This window comes from Dama dama, chromosome X (assembly GCF_033118175.1).
Source record: "Dama dama isolate Ldn47 chromosome X, ASM3311817v1, whole genome shotgun sequence".
NCBI classification, from domain to species: Eukaryota; Metazoa; Chordata; class Mammalia; order Artiodactyla; family Cervidae; genus Dama; species Dama dama.
Genome location: NC_083714.1, coordinates 103878013 through 103887085, shown reverse-complemented (window position 1 = coordinate 103887085; position 9073 = coordinate 103878013). Strand labels below are relative to the sequence as shown.

The 9073-nt window shown below is 37.6% G+C and overlaps 1 protein-coding gene and 1 pseudogene across 1 annotated transcript in view; one reads left to right on the top strand and one right to left on the bottom strand.

Moving 5' to 3' along the window:
• Positions 1-928: 928 nt before the first annotated feature.
• Positions 929-1635, top strand: LOC133051502 (ubiquitin-conjugating enzyme E2 D3-like; annotated as a pseudogene).
• A 2414-nt stretch (positions 1636-4049) lies between these two features.
• The window catches only part of NBDY (negative regulator of P-body association), a 96966-nt gene continuing 91942 nt past the window's right edge, over positions 4050-9073 (bottom strand). The window contains exon 5 of the transcript XR_009692037.1: positions 4050-8337. The gene's annotated coding sequence lies outside the window, so the exon portion shown is untranslated. The remainder of the gene's footprint in view (positions 8338-9073) is intronic.

The following is a 9073-nucleotide window of genomic DNA, read 5'->3' as shown; positions in this document are numbered from 1 at the left end:
TTTTGCTTTCATACTCCACCTCAACCCTTAAAGGCACTTGCCCAGCAGTATTTACTCTCTCTCTCAGCTCCCTATCTGCTAAGTCGAGTTCTTTACTTTGGCACTCCTCTCAAATCCTGTGATGTGCCATACATCTCTTTTCTAGAACCTGTATGTAATAAATCCTTTATTTTTATACTCTTTTATGAGTGTAGTTTTCACTACCATGTTGGAATAATCCTTAAAGATCCTACAAGGGTGACTTGCCCATTTACAATCTAAATTCATCTCCAGTGGAAGACCTGATTTTATCTCTAGATTTATGATAATCCAACCTTTATGCTCTAGACATTTCATATTTGTTTAATTCTTAAAACAAATCTTAGGTAGGCATTAGCATAGTTCTTAAAGTTTAATTCTTCAGTTTTTCTTACATTGTGATGTGCTATTAAAATTTTTAAAAGAAAACAGGCAGCCCAATAAAATTATGCAATATAAAATCATTTACAAAGGATATTCTTAGAGATAAAGAAGGCTTAACAATATCTCAGTGTTCTATAATAGGCCTGAAAAGCTTTTAAAATGAGCAAATAGTAAATATTTTAAGCTGTGTAGGCTATATGGCCTTAGTCACAACTTCTCAGTTGTCTTTGTAGCAAAAGTAACTATAGATACATGTAACTGATGGTATGTGGCTGTGTTCCAATAAAACTTTATTTATGAAAATAGATGGTAGACAGGATTAGATTTATTGGTTTTATTTTCCAGCTTCCTGTCTATAAATGTTTCCTAAAGAAGAAGACTATATACGGTGTGTGTTTGAAAAGGCTGGAGTGGTGGTGAAAAAAATTAAGAGGAGCATAAAAGAGATAGCATTATGAAATATATATTTTCAAAAGTCAGATTTGATATTTGCTCATGTTTTTAAAGGCTACATTTTGAGAAAAAAGTTTAATACTTTCCTCAATTACTATAATAAAACTGAAAAAAGGAGACGGGCCCCTATCGGAATGCACAAAATTGCCCTTTAGTCATTGCAGCGCTACAGCTCCTGTTAACCAGCTTTGAGATTCTCGCGAGTTCCACCTCCTTAATACCAAGCGCCTGTGTCTGGCAGAACCGATGGGAGAGCAAGAGACAATCCTTCCCAGCTGCTGGTATAATCAAGGGTTTTGGCAGGACCTTTGAGCATGCACTGAGATAGTGAGGAGACAGATTATGGCACAGACTATGGTACTGAAATGGATTAATAAGGAACTTAGTGATTTGGCCCGTGACCCTGTAGCACATGCAGGTCCTTTTGGAGATGATATATTTCATTTGCAAGCCATGATTATGGGACCTAATAACAGCCATTTCAAGGCGGTGTATTTTTGACAATTCACTTTCCTTCAGACTACCCTTTCAAACCATCTAAGGTTGCATTTACAAGAATTTATCATCCAAATATTAAAGTAATGGCAGCATTTGTCTTGATATTCTAAAATCACAATGGTCTCCTGCTTTAACTATTTCTAAAGTTCTTATATCCATTTGTTCACTGCTATGTGATTCAAACCCAGATGACCCCCTAGTGCCAGAAATTGCACAGATCTATAAAACAGAGATAAGTACAACAGAATATCTCAGGAATGGAGTCAGCAGTATGCCATGTAATGCTATCTTAAAGTCAGAATAACCTGCATTATAGCTGTAATAAACTTATAAATTATTGTTCCTTTTTTTTTCCTATCTGACTGCTTCCCTTTTAGACCTCATCTTTTTTAATTTTATTTTTTGTCTACCTCCCTCCATTCATTCACATGCCCATCTGAGAAGACTTAAGTTCTTCCAGCTTTGGACAATAACTGCTCTTAGAAGCTAAAGTAGTTACAAGAGAACAGTTGTCCAAGATTCCGAATTGTCTTTATTTTTTTGGTGTTAATTCTTTCTTTAAAAAAATATTTATTTTAGTTGGAGGCTAATTACTTTACAATATTGTAGTGGTTTTTGCCATACATTGATATGAATCAGCCATAGGTTCACATGTGTTCCTCATCCTGAACCCCCCTCCCACCTCCCTCGCCACCCCATCCCTCTGGGTCATCCCAGTGCACCAGCCCTGAGCACCCTGCCTCATACATTGAACCTGGACTGGCAGTCTGTTTCACATATGATAATATACATGTTTCAATGTTATTACCACAAATCATCACATCCTCGCCTTCTCCCACAGAGTCCAAAAGACTGTTCTATTCATCTGTGTCTCTTTTGCTGTCTCGCATGTAGCGTTATTGTTACCATCTTTCTAAATTCCATATATATGTGTTAATATACTGTATTGGTGTTTTTCTTTCTGGCTTACTTCACTCTGTATAATAGGCTCCAGTCTCATCCACCTCATTAGAAATGATTCAAATGTATTCTTTTTAATGGCTGAGTAATATTCCATTGTGTATATACATCACAGCTTTCTTATCCATTCATCTGCTGATGGACATCTAGGTTGCTTCCATGCCCTGGCTATTATAAACAGTGCTGTGATGAACATTGGGGTACACGTGTCTTTTTCGATTCTGGTTTCCTCGGTGTATATGCCCAGCAGTGGGATTGCTGGGTCATATGACAGTTCTATTTCCAGTTTTTTAAGAAATCTCCACACTGTTCTCCATAGCGGCTGTACTAGTTTGCATTCTCACCAACAGTGTAAGAGGGTTCCCTTTTCTCCACACCCTCTCCAGCACTTACTGTTTGTAGATTTTTGGATAGCAGCCGTTCTGACCAGCGTGAGATGGTACCTCATTGTGGTTTCTATTTGCATTTCTCTGATAATGAGTCATGTTGAGCATCTTTTCATGTGCTTGTTAGCCATCTGCATGTCTTCTTTGGAGAAATGTCTTTTTAGTTCTTTGGCCCATTTTTTGACTGGGTCATTTATTTTTCTGGAATTGAGCTGCAGGAATTGCTTGTATATTTTTGAGATTAATTCCTTGTCAGTTGCTTCATTTGCTATTATTTTCTCCCATTCTGAAGGCTGTCTTTTCACTTTGCTTATAGTTTCCTTCGTTTTGCAAAGGCTTTTAAGTTTAATTAGGTCCCATTTGTTTAGTTTTGCTTTTATTTCCATTACTCTGGGAGGTGGGTCATAGAGGATGCTGCTTTGATTTACATCAGAGAGTATTTTGCCTATGTTTTCCTCTAGGATTTTTTTTCTTAATGGAGCATGTGTATTATGTGGCCTGTGTCTTGGTTGTGAGACTACAACCATTCCTAATTGTTCTAACATGCTGAAGAATCATCTGAGAGGGAGGGAGAAAGATGCTGAGTTATCACATCATAGGAAGCAGCATTATTCTAGCAGCATCCATTTAAGCCTTCCACTGTTAAAGGTTTGAGGTTACATGATATACTTTATGCTCATAACTGATGTGGCTGGAGAATTGGTATTGAATTTATAGCATCAGCAGAACAGAAAATGTGATGTATTTTATGCATGTCAATAAAAGAATGACCTGTTCTTGTTCTACAGAGAATAGAAATTGGAAGTCAAACACCCTTTCTATTCCAAAATAGCATCTCAAATATTTTGTAATTTTCACTTAAATTGTTATGAGGCTTGGAGCTCTTATTTAATCTATCTTCTAATACACTGTTTAATATAGCACTGAATAAATGATGCGAGTTGTCAATGGATGAGTGATCAACTAATAGCTCTGCTAGTAATTGATTTATTTTTCTTCAATAAAGTTGCATAAACCAAAAAAAAAAAAAAACTGAAGGAATATAAGTTTGGATTTTCACATGCATTGGCATACCAAATGTTAATTTTATATAAGTTCAGCATATCCAATTGGACAAATGTAAAGGAATGTATTCTATAATAACCCCTTCATTGTATCCTCATCACAAATGCAGATAGGACAATGGATCTAAGACAAAAGGAAATGCAGGTTATTACTGACTGCCCCTGTAAAAGTGTTAAGACAATAAAAGAGGGAGCAAAGCAATTTCAAGTCAGTTTTAAAATACCAAACAATGTGTCTTGATAACTATTAAAGAAAATAATATTCAGTGACACTTGTTAAAGATGGTAAGACAGACTTTATTCAGGACAGTTGAGATAGGTATAACAACAACTACAATGGGTTTTTACAATGGGGGACAGAGATTGGTTTCAACTCCAAACACAGGATAGAAAAGTGGGTATTTATAGTCAAGAAGTAGTCTGTGGAAGGCAAAAACACTGTGAGGAAAAATCAGGTGTTCTGGTAAACTTTGAGTTGTCCATACAGCAGTAGGCTCAAAGGCTGCCTATTTTAAAAATGATGTGGCAATTATTTAACTTTATGACAAGTCATCAGTTTCACCTTGCAAGACTTTAAGCAAAGGACAGTTTCAGTCCTGAATGATTCTAAGTCAGGAGGGGGGAAAAAGTGGAAACTTTTATTTGGACAGTTGTAGCAGGATACAGGAGAAAAGAAGGATTTGGTAAGGACTGACAAAATGTGCAAGATGAAATCCACATGGGTACACCATAGTTTTCAGTTTTAAAAAAGTTCCGCCATGGGTGTACATGTCAATGTATGGCAAAACCAATACAATGTTGTAAAGTAAAATAAATAAATAATTTAAATAGAAAAAAGTAAACCACTGAGCCACCAAAAAAAAAAAGTTCCTTCTGCAATCACCTCCATTTTTATCAAAGATAATCAAAGTATTCATAAGACTAATTTGTTTACAAAATGAGTTAGTTTCATTAGACTTGGTTTTACTCTTTACATAAGTGAGGCATAGCGACTGCCCACATGGGCCCTTTTTAAGTTTGCTTTACTGGAGCTTTACATACGGAATCTCAGGTTGGGCTTTTAAAAGCCTCTTAAGACTAAGAAAACAAGGCAAAAACTCATCACCAGACTTAGCCTGAAATACCTATAGATTTAAGTGTATTTCTCTTTCTTCAGGTCTTTGAAATATCTCGAGCTTCCTAAACCTGCCAAGAAGTGACATTCCTTACTCATTTGTAAGGCAAGAAAGCCTACAGTCCAGGTATAGACAGTTTTTCTAAGGGGTGACTTCATAAGCATGCCTGTGTGCTCAGTTGCTCAGTCACTCATGTCCAACCTTTTGTAACTCAATGGACTGTAGCCTGTTAGGCTCTTCTTTTCATGGGATTTTACAGGCAAGGGTATTGGAGCTGGTTGCTGTTTCTTACTCCAGCAGATCTTCCTGACCAAGAAATTGAACCCAGTTCTCCTCTGTCTCATGCACTGGCAGGTGGATTCTTTACCACTGAGCCACCTGGGAAGCCTGGCTTTATAAGCACTGGTGCCTTAAAGTCAGTGGTCATCTGATTTATTGTACATCATTCTAAAATATAACATTCCTTTCAAAGCATTGGTAATAAACTAATGTTTGCAATTGTGTTCTGTTACAAGGAGAACAGACTCTAACTGAATTGATGCAAATAACGATATTTCCATTAAAATAAGAATATTCACTAAGAGTTTCCAAATTCTTGAGGTATCAGTTAAGAGGAAATGATAAAAAGGTTGACTTTTGTTTACAAAGATATGATTTACCAAATTACTCTAAGTTATAGATAGCTTGGGCTTCCCTGGTAGCTCAGTTGGTAAAGAATCCACCTGCAATTCAGGAGATCCCAGTTCGATTCCTGGGTTGAGAAGATCCCCTAGAGAAGGTATAGGCTACTCACTTCAGTATGCTTGGGCTTCCCTGGTGGCTCAGATGGTAAAGAATCCATCTGCAATGCAGGAGACCTGGGTTGGATCCCTGGATCAGGAAGATCTCCTAGAGCAGGGCATGGCAACCCACTCCAGTATTCTTGCCTGGAGAATCCCCATGGACAGATGAGCCTGATGAGCTGCAGTTCATGAGGTCACAAAGAGTCAGACACAACCGAGTGACTAAGGACACCACAGCAGATAGATAGCTTAAGAGGAAAACATGTTTCCTTAAATCTGGAAAATAAAATATTTAATGTTTTAACCAGCAATATTTCAAACAAGAAGTCACATTCTAAAAATTCCAAAAATACATGTCAGTTCATTTAGTCAAATGTAATTAATTCTTATTTTTCTTGATCTCAAGCTGGGAAATATATGAATTCATAAGTTTCTTCATTAGTTCTGGAAATTCTTACACAGTTCAGTGGTATGGTCCTCAAGTTATTGAAGGCATGTCATCATGGAGCATTCTTATTTGCAGCTAATTCTAAATACTTTCAGAGAATAATTACAATATGGCAGTAACTGAAAATGATGAAAGATAAAAAAATGACCATGGCTAAAGATCTGATGTAAGTTAATTTGTGTAGGAAATTTAGTTATTTCTGTAGCATACAACATGTTAATATACTAACTGAACAACAAGAATATCAACATGTTTCTATGAACTTCATGTTAATTTTGAAATATCTACATTAAAAATATATATCTGTACACATATAATGAAAGAAAGTTCATCATTACTTCCTTTTTGACAATGCTCTTCATGTAATTTGACATATCAGATAAACCTAAAACACCTCTGTTTTACAAAGTGAGAGAAAAATCCTTCAAGATTTTCCAGGGGGCTTCTGGGAAACCTCAAAGTTAGTTTGCAGATGAAAAGGCTAAATTCAGAATTTTATTTTGAGAAGTTTCAAAATTGTCAAAAAGATTGAACAGTTGACTAAATAGGATCACAGGTAGATGGTTATCAATTTAATACAAGTTATGAAAAATTTCAAACATTAATATAGATGGTTGTTGTTATTCAGTCACTCAGTCATATCTGACTCTTTGTGATCCCATGGACTGCAGCACACAAGGCTTCCCTGTTCTTCATTGTCTCCCAGAGCTTGCTCAAACTCATGTCCACTGAGTCGGGGATGCCATCCAACCATCTCATCCTCTGTTATCCCCTTCTCCTCCTGCCTTCAATCTTGCCCAGCATCAGGGTTTTTTCTAATGAGTTGGCTCTTTGCATCAGGTGGCCAAAGTATTGGAGCTTCAACTTATCAGTCCTTCCAATGAATATTCAGGGTTGATTTACTTTAGGATTGACTGGTTTGGTCTTGCAGTCCAAGGGACACTCAACAGTCATCTGTAACACCACAGTTAAAAAGCATTAGTTCTTCAGCACTCAGTCTTCTTTATGGTCCAACTCTTACATCATACATGACTACTGGAAAAACCATAGCTTTGACTATATGGATCTTTGTCAGCAAAGTAATGCCTCTGCTCTTTAAAATACTGTCTAAGATTGTCACAGCTTTTCTTCCAAGGAACAAGGGTCTTTAATTTCATGGTTACAGTCACCATCTGCAATGATTCTGGAGCCCAAGAAAATAAAGTCTGTCACTATTTCCATTGTTTTCCCCATCTATTTGCCATGAAATGATGGGACTGGTTGCCATGATCTTAGTTTTTTGAATGTTGAGTTTTAAGCAGCTTTTTCAATCTCCTCTTTCAGTCATCAAGAAGCTCTTTAGCTCCTCTTTACTTTGGTAAGGGTGGTGTCATCCGCATATCTGAGGTTATTGATATTTCTCCCAGCAATTTTGATTCCAGTTTGTGCTTCATGCAGCCTAGCATTTTGCAGGCTATACTCTGCATATAAGTTTAATATCAGGGTGACAGTATATATCCTTGATGTACTCCTTTCCCAACTTTGAAACAGTCTGTTGTCCAGTTCTAACTGCTGCTTCTTGACCCACATACAGGTTTTTAAGGAGGCAGATTAGGCGGCCTGGTACTTCCATCTCTTTCAGAATTTTCCAGTTTGTTGTGATCCACACAGTCAAAGGCTCTAGCATAGTCAATGAAGCAGAAACTGATGTTTTCTGGAACTCTCTTGCTTTTTCTATGATCCAGCAGATGTTGGCAATTTGATTTCTGGTTCCTCTGCCTTTTCTAAATCCAGCTTGAACAACTGGGAGTACTCAGTTCACGTACTTTTGAAGCCTAACTTGGAGAATTTTGAGCATTACTTTGGTAGCATGTGAAATGAGTACAACTGTGTGGTAGTTTGAACATCCTTTGGTATTGCCCTTCTTTGAGATTAGAATGAAAACTGACCTTTTCCAGTCCTGTGGGCACTCCTGAGTTTTCCAAATTTGCTGACATATTGAGTGCAGCACTTTAACAGCATCATCTTTTAGGATTTGAAATAGCTCAGCTGGAATTCCATAGCCTCAGCTAGCTTTGTTCCTAGTGATGCTTCCTAAGACCCACTTGACTTCACACTCCAAGTTGTCTGGCTCTAGGTGAGTGATCACACTATCATGGTTGTCTGGGTCATGAAGATCCTTTTGGTATAGTTCTGTGTATTCTTGCCACCTCATCTTAATATCGTCTGCTTCTCTTAGAAGGTTATGTGCTTATAAGGCAAACAAAAAAAATCCTTAGCTCTTTTAATATTAAAAACACCCAATTTTCCTAAGTAATTAAAGACCTAATAAAGATTACATCAAACACAGAAAACCATTCTAAATCATAAAAACTTGATTTCTCAGGCAGGTAACTTAAAGGATAAAGAAATGGTTCTGAAGTAACAAATGCCACACCCCTGCATGTGGAACCTGTGAGCAGGTGAAACCAGACTGATCACAAAGGAAAATTACCTCAGCAGGTGATTAGAAAGGCATGGTAACATGCTGGAAGGAGAATTAGGCACCGAATGGCCCAATCTGAAAGAAAGATTCCAGTACATTAACCTGAAAGTGAAGAGCGAGGGAAAAGTGACACCTGAGTGTGAGTTTCTTTGGGGGTTCTAGGTTGTTGACTGTTGCTTTCACCACTAGTCTTGGGGTTTTGTCTTCTGTGCTATGTGGCCTGTGAAGTCTTGCTGCCACGGTAAGCAACTGGGCCTAAAACCCCAAGATGGGAGAACCAAGTTCAGGGCTTTGGACCACCAGACAATTCCCAACCCCAAAGAATATTAATCAGAAAGACCTTTCCCAAAGGCCTCCATCTCAACACTAAGACCAAGTCCCATCCAAACGCTAGCAAGCTCCAGTGCCTGATGTCTCATGCCAATCTTTCAGCAAAACAGGAATACAAAACTGCACACTAGCAGACAGGTTGCCTAAAGCCATATAAAGCCCAAATACATC